General features: G+C 37.2%; 1 protein-coding gene across 1 annotated transcript in view; it reads right to left on the bottom strand.

Moving 5' to 3' along the window:
• Nucleotides 1-21353, bottom strand: part of LOC124157123 — a gene marked incomplete at its 5' end in the record, with an annotated part of 137085 nt that overhangs the window by 57990 nt on the left and 57742 nt on the right. The window lies entirely within an intron of this gene.

Below are 21353 nucleotides of genomic sequence, written 5' to 3'. Positions count from 1 at the left end.
AGATCTTCTCGGTTGAAAATATGAACGTTGGGCCAATTTATGGCCACTTCATTCCCCGATTACTTGCTTAAAGATACATTTTTTTACCTTTCACTTTTGCCCAGTTAATGGCTACATTTTTTGTCTAGCCGGATCAATTACTAAGCTACATGAGTTTTTATAGTAAATATCGGGCTATTAATCAATGATAAACTCACTATGAATGAAATTATATATTTTTAGGTATATTTTTATGCTTAAACCCCCACAGCGGAATCACCAACGAGGCATGTAGACGTTAAAGTCATTTAGGTGACGTGAAATTAATATCCAATCGATATAAAAAATAACATATGACACCACTTGCAAATATACTATCTTGTGCTTATCAGCCCACATAAACATTTTGATTATCTACCCCCTAAAGCTGTGTCATGGTAGGTATCGAAAAAAAGGAGGCAGAATAAAATGGCAGCAGAAGCATGCATGGGCCTACGCTGCTCCATCAGGCATCCGCACGAATGCTCCACGGCTTCTGACTGACTTCCGAGTTCGTCCCAAACTCAAGTTGGTCTAGCGTCGATCCACTTTCAATACGATATCATGGTGGCCAAGAGTTCCTACCAACGGTATCCATCGAGTATCCAAAATGAAACATTTTGCCTCGAGGTACAGTGAGAAGAAGAGGTTTTACCAGAAAAAAAAGGTCGGATGCCAGAAAGATTAGCTTTGAATAGGACATTAACGAGTGATGCCTCAAACCTTGCCCTTGTCAGCAATAACTTATTTTTTTTCCCAGGAAGAGACGCCACATACAGCATAGTCTGCGCACCGCCCTTAGTTTCGGCTTTTCCAGAGCCATTTTCGGTCCAGTTTCCAAACAAGCAGTCCCTGTGGTGGGTATTACAACCGGTATGAGCGATTGCGTTCGTGAGAGGACGAATTGTGTGTAAAATGGTCTGTAAAGGGTGTTATGGAGGGTCAGTTTTTTTCGATACACTAGCCGAAAGGTATTTAAAAACGCCCCCGGAAAACATTTTTTCTTCGTGGCCCTCTCAAAAATACTTTATAAAACATGTGTTAGAAATTTTCTAATCGACGCCATTTCTCCTTTTTCCGCTGAAAAATCTTGAAAACAATTTCACATTATCTCCATTGAATAATCTTTCAAATGCCGCAACGCAAACGACATTAATAAATAAGCTTTCTTCACCAAGATAACTAAAAAAGAGAGAAAATCGTATTTTCGAACTAGCGGGCTGGGAGTGTGGGGATGTCAGTCCCATTTGATCCCAAATCGCATGTCTTATGTACAGAAAAAATCCCGGGGGGGGGGGGGGGGGGGGGGGAATTTTCACCCTCTTATTCAGGTATGCCCTAAAGTTTTCACTATTTAGTCCCATTGTATGACATGATTAGCTGAAACTTTTATTGATTGAAAGCGCTGTAGCGCGCTGTATTCTCATGGAAGTATTTTTATTTTTACGAGTAAATGCTTTTTATAAATTTGTCCACAAAGCCATTATTGAGTGGTTTTCAAAATAGCAATATAGTCCATGATACATAATAATAAACATATAAAATAATAAAATATATATAAAATTATAATAATAAATATCAATATTCATTAATCATTATTAAGTAAGTAAGTCATCCACGGGTTTTTATCGCTTTTCATAGCCACTTTACTGCATTCCCCGTGATTATTTATTACGTTTACTTAAGTTTTTTCGAAATTTATATGTAATATTTTGCACGGGATATTTATTTATTCAAATTGGGTAAAATCAACATCTATTCATTTGCGCAATTCGTTCGTTCAATGTGAATTTCCGATGAGAACTAGAGTACACAATCCATTCACTCAGTTCATAGAAGAAAAAAGGTGTGCACTCAGTTTTTTCCCGCTCTTTTGTGTATTCTCGCGAAGCCTTGAAGGATTTTAAAATGTGGTATTCGTCGGACACCGAAGTGCAGAGGATTCAAACTCTTTCTTTGCCAAGTCCAACCCTTCTCCTTATGAAGAGGTCTTTTTGACGCGAGCGACGGCTTTTGTGATGAATGGAGGGTTGCGAGCGATGAATATCCCACTTGCTCCGCCGTCTCCGCCTCCCCAATTAATAATCCGCTAAGCCGGCTGAGGAGGCCTGTGCGACGGACGTTAGTTAGCGGATCTAGATTAATGAATCTCTCTTTATTTTCCGTCTTCTTCTTCTTCTTCATAGCTGCTGATGTGATGGCCTTCTCGGATATTCAGGCGACGATCACCATCCGCTGTGATGGGCCAATTCCATCGAGGGAACGTCGGGGGTTTCGTAAGTGCAATCATGCCTCAATCATATTTGGCTCAATCTTATCTCCAGAAGGATGAATAATTAGTGAACTCGCGGGTGCCTTCGAAAATTTTGCTTTGAGAGCATAAGTTCCCTCATTAATCACACTCTTCAATGATGTAAACGCTGTGCTTTTGTTGAAGTGAAATCATTAATAAAGGTCCAAGAAGAAACGGTTGAGAAATACTCGGAACAAGAGTGTAGTTAGGAAATCAAATGTATGATCTTATATCGAATTAGCCACCAGGTAAGAATATTGATATCAAAAGTTTTGTGTCTGCCATACATTTTCTCACCTGCTGGCGATCCCAAGAAATATGTATAGAAACTCTTCCCCGGGAAGATTTTAAATAGCATTGGGAATATAATTTCTGACAAAGAACGTTCGTGAAGCACAAGGAAAAGCAACTTCAGTTGACTATAACTTTAAAATACTTTTAATATTTTCGCAAATGCGGAATATCTAGATTCGAATCACGGTCAAGGTAAATGATTTATATTTCCTCTGTTAAAAGAGAAACTCCTTCCAAATCCATAATAGTAAATCACTCGATAAACTGCAGATATTGCTTTTATTTTTGATGCACATGATCATTGACCTACTTTTTGGCCAGTTTGCTTGTGTACGGTTATTTATCGAAATTATAGGTGTAATTTTAATGCGGATCTCCCCAACTATAGGGGAATATTGGTGGTTTACTTGTAGATCTCAATTCTTTCTCTTTATTACTTATGGAATTTTTGTTATTTAAGGAAGAATATGCTGACCTACGTATTATTTGTAAGACTTCACTCATGATTCTTCACCATGTGGAAATAAAAACAGAAATAAAAGTTACATATTTATCGAAAATGTAATTATTTGAGCCAATTCTACTGCTATCATACTGTATTTTAATATGCTAGACCATGTATGTAGATTTACAAACGGAGGTATTTTCTTTATGACAAATATTTTTGGTACCTAACAAATATTTTAGGCAAAAGACCTTATCAAATTAAAAACGTCATGGATAAAATTAAATTGGTCTCCCAAGCTTGAATACTGGCTTAATTTCATTTTGTTTGTATGTTTGTTGAGTTGGAATTCAATGCATTCCATCATTTTTATCCTGCTTTTATTAGGTCCTCATGATGCGGGAAGGTTTTTGGTTAAAAAATTGGGGGAGAGGTATTACTTCGCACTCATCAGATGGTACTTATAATAATTGATGACGAAATGAGATGCAATTCAAAGCATAGTAAATACCTAAGCTTCAAGAGACTCGGAAGTTAGGTACTGTGCTGAGATTACTTGAACGATTAAGAATAGATATCTTTCAGATGAATGAGATGTGGAGAACACTATCTTATAACTGCACAACGTTACTAGGTCCGACATAAAAGATAAATTTAGAGAGATATTTTACAGAACGGGTAGATGCAGGAAATCTTTCCTGTCCCGAAAAATAATTTACTATATCAAATGTTAGGTAGAAATCCTCAGTCAAATATCTTTAACCCGGACCTTCTTTTCCTTTTTTGTTAACAACTAGTGAACTTAAATTTCTTGTGGCGGCTTGCGGAATACTGTGTTAGCAAGCATGTGCGCCATGTTTAAGCAAAGAACATGTTCTGGTGACCAATGGTACTGGATACTAGCACCAGAGTTATTTCCCCACAGAGTTGATGCCACTTGAATTTCATTAGAGTTGTCAACTCGCATTCGTATGAATAGCATGGCGGAGGATTACTAAGAATTACCAAGAAATATGGAACCTTTTGATCGGGCTAAAAGTTTTTCTACAGCTCAGCATCAGTCAATGGTATTCAATTTTTCTCACCCTCCTTTTTATTAAAAATGGAGCTCCTACTGCTGACTATCCTGGATCTCTATAAAGCTGTATTAAGGATTAATAGTTTTTAAGATTTTTATGAAACGGTTTAAACCTATTTTCTATGGAGTGGAACGTTTTTATATTTGTGTAATCCTGACTTAGAAGTCTCTAAAGATTGGGTGAAATTGGCAGAAAAGGAGGCGGGGAAAGATTATTCTGGGATGATGACATTATGATTTAATCTCTTTCCCTCCATCTTTGAGTGCTCAAATAAAGAGCTGAGCTGTTATTTTAGTTCCTATTGAAAAAGAAACAAAAAATTCCCCAATTTCACGGCAATCCTAGCAAAATTCGAAATTAAAAATTTATTCAATTCATTATTGTAGGATTTTAGGTATTTACAAAAATACACTTGACTTTCTACCACTATTTCCCTTCACTACAGCTAGCAATATGTATTTTCTCCTCATAACAATGGTGTGCATTCACTTTTTATAACTCGAGCCAAAACCAAGACATTTCAGTGTGATCGCGTAGTGATGTGTAATGTCGTCAATAATGAATTTAGCTCTCCCTCCCTCCGATACAAGATACATATTTGTTTTCTGTAATACAAAAAATATTTATCTACGTAATAAAAATGAATTTTTGTTCGTTAGTCTCGCTAAAACTCAAGAACGGCTCGACCTATTTGGCTAATTTTGGTTTTAAAATTTTCGTAAGAGCCCAGGAAAGGTATAGAAGGTGAGAATATTATGGCTCAGGGCCCATGAGGGCTTGCGATGGGTCCTAACTCATTTTTATAAAAAATACATGTAAATTTGCTTATTAATGCCTGCAGATCTTTTTTCTTTTGTATATTTAAATTAGTGATAATGGTCACATATAGTTGGAATATATACCGTTGTACCAAAAAAAATTGATAAAAACGGTAAAATGTGAATGTTTTCGGCTTACTATCACCTTGACGATCGTCAGCATTGTTAATGTAGTTTGATATCTCTTTCTAAGTTTATTCACAAAATAAATCCTATGATTTTGTCGCTAAAAATTTCGTTTTTCATAATTTATTCAAACATTTAGTGCGCGAAAACATTTTTCACTTACTTTAGGCTAATTCGTTACTCATCGTACATTTTAAATGTTAAGATAGTCATTCGTGTACGTATTTTGACATAGCGACACTACTTAACGCTAAGTGCGTGAGAACTTTCTTTCCTCTGAATATTTACAATGTTAAGGAGATGGTGACCTAACTTAGGTCGTTGAATTCAATCAAATATGTGACGAACCACCTTACCTGCTAACCATACTGATGACCAGAGAGAGATAATAATAATAATAGTCATATTGGAATGGCAGAATTTCGTCATAGAGTGACTTAAAATGAAGCGGATAGGCTTAAAATGCAACGAGTTTGTGAACATTAAACACAAAAACAGCGAGCACGACATAACGAAATTAATCGATTAAACTTAGTGCTCCTGTGATCCTGGAACGTGTAGCATTCAACTAAGACCGGATATTAGATTATTGTGCTGATAAACAGTGGCAGTTGAGGGAAGGAAAATTATTTTCTACTATTGTAAGGCGTTAAGATACAGCGGTGAATCTACTGGATTAAATTGTGCTGGTGGAAAATTAAAATAAGGTGCCGCCACCACCAAAATTACGCTCATTAGTTTCTGGAATGGCGCATGATTATAAACACTTGTAGGCCAAAATTCAAAAATACAACAGTTATATTCAAATGACTTCGTCAACTTTACACATTTAAACGCCGAAAAAATGAAAAAAATATAGTTCATCTGAAAGCATGAAGCTGATTGTAACTGCTGTATTGTATCTATTTGTATTTAATGTAAATTATGATATTATACTCATTTGAATTCTACGTGTAATGGTTTCATTTGAATCTTTAATATCCTTGACTATATATTTGAACCGCTAATTCATCACCCCGTTCCTTTGATGCATCTTTGACGAACCTACGGATCGTCCATTGATTTACATGAGGCAGTTTTATTAAATGACCGCGTTTAACAATGATAGGCCATAATCGGTACTGACCCAAAAAATTGTAGATAGGTACTTATTTGTTGAAACAGTTATCGGTAACACAATGATTAGATAAACGTGGTTGAAAGAGCCACAAAAATTAGCCAAATCAGTTAAACCGTTTTCGAGTTCTAGCGAAAAGAACTAACTGCAATTGATAGATACGAAAGTGCTGCGAAGTGCACCGGGTCATCTAGTCTCTAGCATGTTCTACGAAATTTAAAGTGCTTGTGGTTAATTTTATGACGGTTAAAAATGTTCCCATTTCAAGCTATCATTTTCCACTGTGAGAAGCTCTAATGGTTACTTAGTTTATGGTTACTAGGCTATGATAATTGCATAAATTACATGGAGGACGGCGTTGATATAGCGGCAATGGTGTTGGCTACCGGAACCCGGGCAGCAAGGCATGACTCCAGCCGTCGTATTGGACGGACGCTATACCGTTGGGCGTCTTTCGCTAAGAGCACGCCAATACCTGCGCCGAGTTTCCATCCTCCCTCTATTCTCTGCCCTTCCTTTTCCGCAAATGGCCACAGCTCTCAATCTACTCCTCCATATATCTTCTACAAAACGCTTTAATCACTTTATCCATCGTCGGTGCAATTTGAATTTCTTCTTGCAAATTATTATTATTTACACATTTAATTTCCAGTTGGTTGAAAAATTAACGGTATAAATAAATTTTGCCTCCGTCGAATTTGCAGCTCTATATTTAATAATATCCATTTTATTTTACTCATCTGAACGTCACTTTGAGCTCCCGAATGTTCTCTGTAATCCTGAGAGTAAGATCATAGATTATATCACTGCTGGTAACAAGTAACTTAGTACATTGTCACGGTTGCAAATCCTATATCATGCTTACGTTGCCATGAAATATAAATACGTGATTTAGACAAGGATTGAGCTAAGAAAGATCAGTTTTGAAACCAAAATTCTATTACTCATCTGATTACTGCACTTAAATGTTGTTATATTCATAAACGTATAAGCCTACGCTGAGAATGAGGACCTTATTCTTTCATCAGGGAAGGTTTACTGCGCGAGTCAAAGTTTTCGGAAAAAAAGTGTGTTTTCGTCGCTGACCCTCGAGGCTAAAGCAAGGAAAATGCTTATGAGCACATGAAAAACCCATTAACCCACCGGAGCGTTAATTGAACGAAGGACTGAATAAATCTTCGCTAATACCTCTCAACCCCGAAACTCGAGCGCTTAATCTTAATCTTGGCCAACTCGGCGAAGGAGAGTGGCCGCTCAACTCGGGAGCAACACCCGTGACATTATCCTTCGCCGTGACCTCACCTTGCCCCTCCTTACGACTTACGAGGAGGTGGAATGTGGACGGGATAAGGGCTGAGCGACATGTGATGGGACGAGTCATAAACGCCAGCGCTATAAATCCGGGTGCGGAGGCCAACGCTTAGAAGTGGACGCATCACTACAACTAAACCCTTCGTAGTTTGTCTATGCTTCGCGGGATTTTTCTTGGTTATCTCTTAAGCTCTTATATTTTGAAAATGTTGAGGTATAATAAGAAAAAATTTGCAAATAAGGTAAAATCTGACTTAACATTGCGGAATTATTAATTCACATTGAACCAACGAGGAAAAAACTTAAATTCCACGAGATGATTTATTCTGCTACAATGGTTAAGTCAGCTAGTCAATCATAAGGTGAGAAATGTACTCTGAGGAATATACAGGCATACCTGTATCCTGTGAAATGCTCATAAAATATGTTGGCTTTTCGATGAAACCATTTCCTTTTAAAAATCATCCTTAGGAGTTTTACATATTTTTTTCTTATTTTTTCGCATGAGTTTATCTTTGTTTACATTTACAGTTTTCTCAAATATAGAAATATTTCGTGTGAGAAAACGAGGAGTGAAAATTTTTAGTTTTTTGGAATCAGGAAATTTTTACTCGGTGGGAGTGATATGATCTTCTAAGGAACTTATGTCCCCTTTAACTGACGTTGGGTCGATCTGCAATAGTCGGTAATCGGTGCTTTGGATATCTGTTGCTTTCAAATAAAAACTTTCCTCGTGAAACTGCTGGGATATCATCCTAAAATGCATTGATATATTTAGCAGGAATACTTAATAGTAAAGCTGTATTCTGAAGTGATTAATAATAAACAGCGACTCTGAATAATGCTCTCATTTGAAATTATATTTGTGTTTGCTAATTTATTGCTAACCTTTATATATTTAGCAGTATATTTATTTATTTTTTATTTATTTATTTTATTTATTTAAGGAGTTGCTCACATACAGCATTTCTGCCAATTTATTGTGACGCAGTAACAAACATAAAATTTTAACATAAAAAATTTGAACAGAGAGCAGTGGCATAAGATAGTAAAGAACAAAATAGAATATTTTAATGATGATGAAAAATACAGTTTTATAAATTTTGCAGTTTGAATGGAATTTGAGGTATAGATCATTTAACAAGTTTATCCCCGAGTGGATACGTGTTCCTCAGCAGTTTCGCAACCGTTCAGAGCTCATCCGAGAGCACTTGCTGAAGTGCAGGTGAAACTGTTGTAGATCCACGCGATGATCATCCAATAAAGCGCACTGACCCACTATTGCACCACTCCGGCATTCATCTTTGGCTTAATAGATGTTTTAGTTTGTTCCTGAGCCATAGTTGACAATATTTAAATTGTTTATGCACTTTACAAAGGTCTACATCTGAAAATGTAGTCACTTTATTCCGGTTACGTTCTGAGAATGTGAAATATCCTAGAAGGAAGAAGCTTGATCAGCCGCAAGAATAATTTCTTTTTATTCTGCTTATGTTTTATGTTATCATGATGCATTCATATACCAATTGAAATAAAAATGTTCAAGAAGCATTTTATTACCATCTAAAATAATAACCTACAATTACTAAGCGAACGTTCTCGTTATATCGCCACATTAAATATAGAAGCAGTTTAATTAGCCAGCACGAAAGGATTAACCGAAGGAACCAAGCTCGTTAATTTGCGAGCGAGAAAGCAATGGCAGTAGATACTTATTACAAGCCTCTCTTCAAAGGTATTAGTGATGTTTATCCATCTCTTAACCTTTTTCTGTGCATTGAATAAAATTTTTTTGACTCAGTTGTAATGGTACACAGAGTGACCAATTTGGATGCATCTATCTGGTCATGTTTACCATAATGTCTCTTACACAGTTAAAACTAATTGTTTATTTAGTTAGTTTCCTTTTACTGCGAACTCGTATCATCAGTAAAGTGTTTGTTTTTTAATTGTTACTCATGCAAAAGATCGTTAGCGTGCAAAATAAACGTGAGAGTTATTTTTTGGCTCCAAAACTCCAATGCATTTGAAAGAAAAGGTATATTTCTAGGTAGATGATGTAGTTTCTAAGTTCCTTACTGCCTTGATTTTGGGCATAATGCATAGTAGGTACTCTGTGGTCTCATGCTGGTAGGAATCGTGGAATGCAAACCTATAATAATTCCAAAGAAAGTTATCTCGCAGAAAAAGTAAATTATTCCATTTTTTCCAGTGGATGCATACCTTTCGCATAAATGTTATTTCCTCGATATATACGTTTAATATTATCATGAATGTTCTTTTGACGTATCTTTGAGCATTTACACCTTTGGATATTGCAAACTATGTCGTATTTTCAGACGTTCAGCACACATTGGAATTAATGTTTTGAAGTTTAATTATTCAAAAATCTTGCGGGTTAAGGATGATAATTCTGTCTCTTCGTCACATCTCGCTAGTATTTTTGAATGATGCGGTGATACCATTGCTAATAAGAAGTATCGATTTACCTATTGAGTCTCGTTTACATCTGTACTTAATGCCTTTCGAAATGGATAGAAGATGTTGAAGGTGGTGCACGGGGAACAAAAGTCTTAGAGGTCTAAACTTTCGCGCTCCCTTTTTTCTAAACTTCCCTATTCAAATGTATTGTATGCGATTAATCCGCCCTCGGCTCCTTGGCCACGAAAATTACTTCCCCTCTCTCCCACGCCCCGCTGCTCCATTTAATTTCTTCCCTCCTCCCGTGTCTTCATAATCCACTGGGACACTTCCTTCCTGCCGTGTGAAGCTCCAGCCGTCCAAAAAGCAGCCATTCCCCCTGGAAAGCCACCGCCCAACACGGCAACAGAAGCCACCGAAGGGGGGAAGGGGGGGAAAGGGGGCCATTCGCCCTCCTCTCCCTCCGCCTTCCTCTTTTGGGCGCCTAATTAATGAACTTAGGGCTCTTCCTCCTCCTCCGCCTCCCATCCCCTTCTCATGCTCCGCACCTGTCTAACTCACTTTGAGTGGAGCCACACTCTCCCTCCTAACTCTCTCTCTTTCACCACCCTCGCGCACCATGTTAATCTTGTCGATCTTTGCCTACACATCACTTGCGATTGTCGCACGGAAGGAAAACAATTCGTCTTGACCGGGATTAAGGATCAGTTCCCTCGCGACATTGTTCTATCGCTTCAGTTTTAAAGACATTTCCTCCCTTACAGAATAGCTTAGATTGTATTCTAGAAGATATCTGTATGATGGCCGGCGGCGTGGCTTAACGCTGGCACACAGAGAAGCGCATTAATGAGTGGATGTTCCTCGTAGGAAAAAGTACACAAGGTATGGTAGATGGAATACTTTTCCCCTTGAAAATTAAAATTTTGCCTCGTATAACTTGCATAGGCTCTCATAGTTATCCTAGTCAATATATTGAAGAAATTATGATTTCCATTAGGAATAGTGATTGGAAAAATAAAACAGAAATGAAAATTGCTATTAGAACAGCAACGTAAATCATTGGTGCAACCAAACTATTTCTATTCTTTTCAAGAACCCACTAGGTTAAAGATCCCACTGCTTTTGCTTACGTGTATACTGCGAAAATTCCGCTGAGGAACAATTATTTGTTCGGAATTCGAGCTCCGATCCCCTAAATTCGCGCCAGGCTTTCAACGAACTAAGCTATCAGGGTTGGAGTACGAAATGGTCACAGAATAAAAGTCTATTTCCTACTCCTTGATTCGATCCCGATATCCCGGATTCGTTCCATATGTTCCATCACCTGAGCTACCGGAATTTTTTTTTCTTTTCGGACTGGCTCGGATTCGGAAGATACAGGTTCGAATTCTAGCCAAAGCAAATGATTTTTTTTCTGTGGAACTTTCGCACTCCATTTGCACTTGTGGGTAACTCCGTAAAGGCACGCCCATGGTTTTCCTTGAATACGATCAAGGCATCTTTTTCCCCTTTAAGAGTTTCGCTGGCTTTACAGTTCAACATGGTTTACGCTGCTAGGCAAGCAGTCCCGCAGAGGAGGATGATTTTGCGATATTTGATCCGCATTCCCGGGGCTAGAGGGGCTAGATCATTGAACTCTTTACCTTTAAAATAATTCATGAACATTTTTAGGGATCAACTAGGCAAGTCTTTATGGAGTCACGGAAGTGTACATATTGCATGAATATTCTGTGGCGTAGACTTATCGAACCGGAAGCTCCTAAAGTTCTCCCTGTCGTCAACAAGAACTCTTTCCACGTGTCGGTGACACAAAGGAGGAGAACATCCACGAAAACATTTAGAAAACCAAATGGAAAAATCAGCAACATGTTTCTAAAAATATCAACAGCGAGTAATGCACACCAACATTTGAAAATGACGACCCTTGCCAGGAGTAAAACTCGGCCGTCGTGTGGCGTTTGTGGCCGGTGGGTGCAACTGCTCAACAACGCGGTTCACAGAGGATTGAAATCGAAAAAAGCTGGCCAAAACCTCCACAATCTCCTTGTTTCGGCACAGAAGAAAAATCTGTGCACAATTGTGCTAATGCCACAGGTAGTGCATGTTTATAAGCATACGGTTTTGCAACGATTACTTCTTTTAACATGACACGTCCTCAAAGTTGAACAAATTTTGCAAAATTAAATATAAATAGAAGGACACTGACTTATTCTCCAATATTTACATCACAATTATAGAATATATTGTAGAGTTTTCACTAAAAAAATGATTAAAATAATAAAATCGATATTTTGACCGTGACGCGCAGTCCGTGGCTGCTCTCTGGACGCATGGAATGCCGTGACGCCCACAGCACGCGAGTATCTGATCACTAAAAGGACTCATCTCCACGGAAACGAGTCATTTATATCGTTCCATCACCATTAGGCTTTTACCAGCAAATGACTCAAGTGAATGATCCATTTGAAGATTCAGCAGCTCCCTGAATGTGGTCATTTTCATTCGGATATACGGAATAGCCAACATACGATATTAAATAACGATACTTTGCGTCGAAAACTATGGAGATTATAACCTCGTGCTTAACCCGTGAATAATTCTTTTCCCATATCACTCCTATGCCTATCACGCTGCTCTATTGGAGATAGATGCTGCCAATTCACGGAAATAAAGCCTTTTTTCGCTCGCACTTTGCTAAGACTGGAGGACTTTCCGGTCTTTCGTCTTCTTTTCAATCAATCAATTCTAAATGCCTAACGTTACGGAAGTTATGTTTTCCCTCGTTGTTTTTCTGCGACGCCTAACATTCTTTTGTGCTCAGAACTATTCAATCGTCTGCTAATCAAGTACTCTGCTTATCACTTCACTGCGTTCAAAACTGTATTTATTCACATGCGCCGTTTTATTTCCGTTTTGCAGTGAGTAAAGATCCAACAATGTGCTTCGATAAACTCGAGAGCAAAGTCACTCATCCCAAAAGATCTGGTTAAAGATTCCCTTTCGTATCGCCGCTCATTGTGGGCGTCTGAATCGAACGAAGCCTTTTCCGCGTGGGAATTCAAGCTTAAAAACTCCGAATCCAATTCCGCACAAGGCAAATGATTTTGTTAAGCATCGTATTGTAAAGCATTTAACATCGAGGTGCTAGTAATCCCAAAATATTACCATGGTTTACCAATATTTCGTTTAAGAGCCGTCAAAGTATGCGATTTTTTTCTCTTATAACTTTAATTTCATATGTTATAATCAGGTTAAAAAGACGTACCAATCACTCTCTACTGATGTTATTTGTTTTTATACCGCAATGATTTACTCTTTTAAAACTTGTATATTAAAATCCTGAGTCTTGAAATGCTCCATATACACAGAATTCCGTCCGCATTTGCTCGTATTTTAAGTTTTAAATACACATCTGAGAAGGCACTGATTTAAATTTTCGAATATCGGATAACGTCGAATGATAAAAAGGCCTTCGTCATGGGAAAAAACAGTCAAATTGGTTAATTAATCCTCATAAAACACTCATGGCAAACATCTATTCATATTTATATTGAGCAAAGGCTGCGGACCAAGCAATCGTTCAAATGAAGCTCACATTTCACTTTCTCTCATGGCATGTTGTCTTTTTTCGCCTCTCTTCAGGTTTCGCAATTTGCTTTACACCCACAGTGTGTCTATTTGCTTTTTTTATGGATGTATATTGGATTCACAAATTTGACCCTTCCGTGTAAAAAATAATGTTATTTTAAAGTTTCGAAATTAATAGTTATTTAAATTTCGAAATGAGAAGCATTCGTGACGATGTTACAATTTTTGCAAACGTCTTTAATACTTGGTGTTAGGAATATTTCATTCAAATTAAATTAAAATTATTAACTGTAAAATTATGATAAAAATAATTATTCTAATTAAATGACGGGGGAAAGGCAGGTAATCAGCGAATAACCAACTCATTCATTATTTTTTTATTTTCTAATCCCTTTCATGGGACCTCACACACCTCAAGTTTCAGTGTTATATATAAGCATAATAATTTTTACACTAACAGTCGTTTGGAGAGTTTCTTGTTTCGATTTCATGCAAATAACTTCATCCTAATAACTGAATGAGATTAGCTACCATAGTTTCAAAGACGTCAATACTTCTGTCATAATTTTTCTGTTCTACTCGCTTTACTTCTGAAAAAAAATCTTTTGATTGCCTCTGTATCCAATTTAATTAAAATCACTCGCATTACAAAAGGTAAACCGGTACATTCACTTGGATTCACATTAGATTGAGCTCCATTTAAACGTTTACTTTTTGGCTGTAGATTATTTCATTTTTAAGGCCTTTGAGGATAACAGGGTTCATCCTGGATAATAAAATCCACAATTGCAGCGCTTGAGCATATACAATGAGAACGCAATGAAATGCTCCCCTAAAGGTTTAAACACAGGTTTAAAATGCTTAAATAGTTTTTAGTGGACAATGATTTCATGTTCTTTGAATTCTGTAAAGGTTAATTAGTTATGTTACGATGGCAAGATAAAATAAATAAACAGCGTCGATAAATGACGCCAGTGATTAGTAAAGTCGGAAGCTCTTGCTATCTGTTGTTTTGCCAGTATATTTTCGCGATTTTATAGTCTTCGAATGCGAATAAATTTAATGAATTTTTCAAAGAACTTAAGTCAAGTGAAGAAATATCTCACCATATTTTGTTGCGATCATTAATAATATTATGCATAAGTAGTAATATTTTAAGAAATATTACTGTTTTCCCGAAAAAACCGTGATGATACCTCTCAAGGTATCTCATTTTGGTTAAAATTATTTATATGGGTCGTCTATCATTTATTTAGTAAAGAATCTACATTTTCGGTGATCAGTCTAGAAATACACGGAATAGAGTTCCCAACCTACTGTCCAAAGACTGTTTCACTCAGCTGAAATTAGCATAATTTTTAAAATACTAACTCTATCATTCAATTTAGTCTCGCTGCTGAGGATAGATAAGCTTTTTGACTCGAAAATTATGAAAGTTTTTAGTGCGATGAAAGTGGAGAAATGTAAATTAAAATAGCTGCTATTTTTATTCACCAAATAGTTGAATTTTCTGGGAAAACTGACACACTGCTTATTCGTTTCCAATATGCTAATGAAATTGAATTTACGCATTCTTACGCCATTGAAGTTGTCCCCGAGTATAGGCAGAAATCCCACATTAATCATGACTTTTTAGTGAAAATGTTGAGAACCCTTATGATTTCATTATATTTAAATTAGGTAAAATTGGTGATGATACTGGCTGTAGAACATAATATATCTACAAATTTTCCAATATCTATGCCAATTATTCCAATATCAAGTTATATTTTACAATGGCTTTAAAGAGATATTTAGCATGGCGAATTATTCCTTTAAATCATGCATTTTAGCTTTTATTTTATTAGTACATGTATTTCATAGACTTGATAGATGAAAAATTCAATTAATAGCGTTGATTAGTTTAAATCCTAGTTCGTGCAAGGTAAGGTTGTCGAATGCTCTCCAGGAGGACATCACTAAGGGTGCGCCCACAGTCGACTTTTCCTCTCGATTATTATTTTTTATTTTGCTATTTTAACTTATTGAGGGTATGTTTTATTATGCACTTGAACATATTTTATCCTGTTCATTTATTACACCAATTCTCAAGGATACGCCTGTATACTCTTGAATGAGCCTCCGAGGCAATGAAAATTCGCTCTTGAGACTCACTTTCCCCTCGAGCTATATTTCTCGGAGAAGTGGAATTTGATCGATATTTATTGGATGATTCCATCGCCATTGCGAGTCAAGATGGGGATTTTATATTGTCAGGTGGCACTCTTGAAGTATTAAGACCCCACTCCGCCATTCAAAGCCGCTCCTGATGAGGAGAGAGCCTTTGAAAGAGCTCCTTGCGCCCGATAATTCAGTTAGATCGGGCGAGGCGGATAAGGAAATGAAAGGTTAAATAATGAAAGGAATGTGAGGCGTGGAATAATGGCTGTCCCTTCTCTCCTTCACTCGACGCCGTCGGTGCGAACAAAGGAGGCGATATAGTCCGGAGGAGGGCAGGGGGAGGGTTGCCATGGCAAACGGGACGGAGGGGGGGTGGTGTATCGGAAAAGAGGTGACGGAGCGGCTGCGACACTGCCACCAATTTTCGCCCTCATTCTCTCATGAGGGACCCCACGAATATGCTCTAGGGTGCGGAGAACAATTATCGCTCACTGTTGAACTTAAAGCCGTTTCTCACATTTCAATCCTATGTCTGAAGTGCCGATGTTAAAATGTATAAACCCTGTCAAGTGTACAAAGCGGAATATTCATTCTTGAGTGTGTGAGTTGCTCTGCACGGATGTACAATTTTATAACTCGCCCGCAATAACCATCATTGGTTGCAGATATGATGTAAAAATTAAACTTTTCTGCAAAAGAAACGCAGAAAATTTTTATTCATCCAAGATGTAAGCCTAAATGTTTAGAATCAAATTAATTCTATAGAGCTTACGGATTTTACATTGCCACACAAATATAAGTTTGCTACTAGCTGTAGTGTTCATTACTACACAGTTTTCTCTTATGCCTCAGGTATGCTTATGTGATCTAAAAATGTAAGTCTAAAATACGTATTTGGCGACTTAATTCCCAGGAATACATTGCATTAGTGTACTATGTGCATTTATTTCACGCCAATAATTGTTAGGTGCGTGTTAATAAAAATTATGGCTAATAAAACATCTCTGAAAAGTAGGCCACTAAATATTGAACTCGCTTTAATAAGAATCAAGGCGGATTCCTGTGGAATGCTATGCCGTAGTTGCTATTAAGACGTCGATCAATTTCTAAATGAATGTAATGGATACAGGAAAAATCTATCACTTTACGCAAAAGATCATTTATTTAAAACATATTTTATAAACTTGTGATCATATTTTTGGTTAGTTGTCTTATTAGTTTTAATGGTGATACTTATATTTACTGAGTGATCCAAAACATAGGGAAACGTTTGCCTCTCTCACGATGTGTTCGCCTGTGCAAAATCTCGTAATTTACGACAAATGTAATCTTTATGATACTTGAAATAGTATTCAATGAACTTATCTCTTTCAGAAATTTCAAATTCAATATGAAAAACGCGGCTAGCTATTTGCGATTTATTGCCTTTATTTTTCCTAAATTTCCTTTAACTTCTCAACTGTCATTGCTACTGGAATTTAAATCTATAATTTAGGAAATTACGCGTTTTCATGTTTTGGAATGCAAAGCTTTTAGGAGCATAAAAATTTAAGAATTTCTAACACTAAAACGATTTCTTTAAGTCATAGCCCTTTACAGAGATCAATGAGTACGGAAAGATTGTTGTGAATAATTTGTAACGATAACAATCTCATTTAACTATCCGTTATTAACGATCCTTGCCATTTGGTGATAAGAGTAACTTCCGAATGCCCAAAAGTGAAGACTTGATAAATAAATGATAAATTCACTCCACATGGACTTAATCGAAGTTTTTGATGGGTAATGATGCATTATTTCAGAAGTTTTATAATAAGCATGCAGTCCTCGCAGAGAAAAATATAGTAATCGCCAACTCCGTCCCGTCCTCTAAGTCGTGTGCATGAGAATGTAGAGAGAGCGGTAAAAGATTGTCCACGGAAGTTAAAATGGTTAAGCGGTAGATACGTGGGTCCGAGTTGAGATAAACTGTGACGTATGTCTGCCGGAAGACCTCGGTGACATCTGAGCTGGAATTCTTTCCAATGGTGGAATGGTAGTGGTATCTAGAGGAAGCCAACGAGAAATGAATGTTGCTGTATTCTTTTGTGGCGAAGCCTTATATGTCACCTGTTATCACTCAAAATGCAGAACCAAAACAAATATATAACCAAGAATACAATAGTGATTTTTCTATTACTTACGTGATTCACTTTTATAATAATATACCTAATTTTAAGAAATATCTAATCATCAATCATCCAAAATAATAACATATTGTATATAATGTGTTCTATGCAATAGAAAACAATAATAACTTATACGAAGTATTTTTGCGGTAAAAAAAGACTTTTTAACTCCAAAATCGAGGTTATTTCCCTCAGCTCACGGTTTTTCTTCGAATTTACTTCTAAGTTTGAAAACCAATATTTTTAATGTGTTTAGCGTGAAAACGTTGATTTAAAAAATGTGAAGACGCTTATTTGAAAAAAATTCGAGCCATTTTTATAGTTGACATGAGGAACGTGATCTCAGCGAAGGAATCTTGCTTCCTCTCTAAGAGGTACACTGTGTGAAATGATAAGATCCCCGACTTGCCTTCCAGTCGAGAGGAATTCTATAAATGCTCTGGTGGCCTAAAAATGTCTATCCCTACGAAATATCCAACCTACTCTTATGAGAAGGATAATGGCTGTGCCAAAAAATACCTACTAGCCGAAGACCCCCGACTATATCGCCCGAGAAAGAAGGATGGGCATAATTTGTCATCGTTGAGACCCACGATGTCGGGGAGAAATGAATTAAAAACAAAGCCGAGGAAGTGAATAAGATAATGTGGCGGATATCCTCCTTGCGACTATATAGACTTCGTATTTACCCGGGGAGGGGTCGTTGGGATGGAAGATGGAGCGTTCGGTGCGCATTAGTGCTTCATTTGTCTCCTTTTGTTTTCCCCTCCCCCTTCCCCCTGAGTCACCTGCTGATGCCCGCTCCATCATCCCTTCAGCCGGGGATAACTTCTTTGTCCTCCAGCGAAAGACTTATGTGGACCGGAAAGTGGAAACCTGAGAGGTAACTGCTCATATTATACTTAAAATAACTGGAAATGGTGATAGGCGAGTTTTGTCTCAAAGAGTGAAGAGCAGATGGAGTGGGCTAGGAGCACGGGGGAAATTGCCTAAATAGTGCTAATAATGCAATCGGAAACTTTCCGCGGTTCAACCAGTTGGAATATACCTACCTTATACTCTTCAGCTTTGCCAGAGCGAAGAGATGCTTTAAAACCCCGTTTAGTGACAAACTTAGTTTCAAGAAGGTGCCCGATATTTATCAAATAGGATGTATAGCCTCCAATTCAAGCAATAATACTCCGATTCTCATGACTTTCCTGTGTATACATTTTTTCCTGTGATTTTTAAACAATTTTAGCTATTCATAAAGTCAGTGGTACGTTAATACTTATCCAGAATCAAAAATTCATTCTTTTGCTTTAATAATCCTCCAAATTAGGTCTTCAAATACAATTTATATGCCTTTATGTTTTCAATATGCTGTTACTATTAAAAAATTGGTTTTGTTTATTTCTTTATTGCTTCCTTTCCCGTTCCGCTTCTCTAGCACTTGGTCTCCAAGCCTTCTATTATATTATAGGCGTTTTGCCTGATGGCCCCTGATTTTGGTGCATGGATTACCATTGCACATACTTTTCCGATTCGAAGATTAAAGCATAAAACACCGTTTTCTCGTATCAAAATAATATTAATAAATAACGTCAGCAGATGTTTAAGAAAAAGTACTATCTCTTCACATACCTATTTAGAGGTATGAAAATTTCCGAAATTTTTACTACTTCAGCTTTTTCGTTGAATTGAGGTGTGCGGATTCACGATAAGTTTTCTCTGTGTGGACTTTTGCGGCTCCCACCTTCATTCCGTCTTTAAAATCCAGCACAAATCTACGTTTATCGTAATTTTAACTGATCCATCGCATAAACGGTGTGTTGTTCCCATCAAAGTCGTAACGAGAAGTATGATAGCTATGGGCACCATTTCAGATTGTGCATTGCGCATTCTATAATCTGAAATAATGGAAAAGGTAGGTGTAAGAATTTCAGGGAGTTACAGGAGGTGGCATAAGGGACGAGGGTGGTTTAGTCATTGGATTGTTGGATGTGGAAGAGGGGGTTGGAGGAGAGAGGAGAGTGGATGAAGAATGGGAACGCAGAAAAGGCAATTAAAACGGAATTAAGAGCAAGAGGACGAGATTATGAAACGGGCAATTAGAAAACACGAGGAACAGTGGTCTAAAGAACTCAATATCAGGTGATTATGGGCGACCAAAGAGCTAATAAAAAATAATTGAAAGAACTGGATGTAATTTTAAATTCATCTACCTGAGAGAAAAAAAAATTACATTGACGAGCGGTGAATGCACAGATTAATGTACGTCTTATTCAAATACCTATATTAATTGAAAAATGCCTTAAGTCACAACAAATTTATGGCTGTAGGTGATTTATTCAGTTGCAGTTACACATGTCTTTTTCTTGAGTAATACCCCAAAATGAATACTTAATTTACTATTGCCAACGTTCCGAAATATGTCATTCCTTCTGTAAGGATTCGACACTTTCACTGTGGTAATAAACAGAGCGAAAGTCAAATGTTGTAAATTCAAAGTTAAAATGCCTTATTTTTTCCTGTTTTTCGATGAATTTTAATTTTGGAGAAATTATGAAGGCAATGAAATTTACAGCAGAATAAATTGGTTGGTGCCATTCGACGACTGCTCGCTGGCGCTATTCTACTACTAATAATAATAATAATGAAACAAGTCAAGTTATAATACTTCCACAGATGTATTAAAAATGACCAGTTTGAGCTGCTCGGCCATCTTCAAGTTCATGGATCTCGGATACTAGGCCTTAGGAAAGGTTAAGCCGTTGAGAGGAGGTGGTATTGCTACAGGTGTATTACACGGATTTCCATTATTAACCTGAATTCCTTCCACCCCGTAGCAGCTTCAAGGTTTAATTTGAAACGAGGTTAATAAGTTTCGGAGCAATCTATTTTGACTGAGAATTTATGTGAAAAGGAACGGTTAACTCCCCCTCGGTCGCAATATTTTTCTAAACCTGATCAATTTTTGTCCGTATCTCAAATTATGAAATGTTTTCTTATTATTTATCAGATTTCAAGCCTGCCGCGTCAGCCACAGTTTACCGCCAAGCGCGGTATTAATGATCCAAGGTGCTTCAAATTTTAGTAGTGGCTTTATAAGTCCATTTATCTTTGTGTTACCATCATGGGAGGGTCGCAACATGTCCTAATGCAGCATCCTTGAGCCTTGGTAGAAACTGCCCTTTCAATTTAGAAACTTAGATTGCGCAGTGATCTGCGCAGCGGCCCCTTGTGTCAAATATCCGTAGTTCGATTCCTTATCTCTTTGAGGTATTCTTTCTAATGGCCTTTATAGTGCATTCACAGATTCAATTTTTATTGATATACCTACAGGCTTTACGTAGGCAAAGATTTCTTTCCATTAACCCAGAAAATTTCAAGATGGTAGAGTTGGTTTTAAACGAGTATTCAATCAACAAAAACGACATATGACGATCGTTTTAGAGGAAGTTATGCATCCTTCAGAGTGAATAAACGCGGCAGCGGGAGAGCATGATAGAGGATATTAAAGCAGTCCATCCCGT

This window comes from Ischnura elegans, chromosome 4, assembly GCF_921293095.1.
Source record: "Ischnura elegans chromosome 4, ioIscEleg1.1, whole genome shotgun sequence".
Lineage (NCBI taxonomy): Eukaryota > Metazoa > Arthropoda > Insecta > Odonata > Coenagrionidae > Ischnura > Ischnura elegans.
The sequence above is the reverse complement of the archived record's forward strand: the minus strand, read 5'-3'. Positions and strand labels throughout refer to the sequence as shown.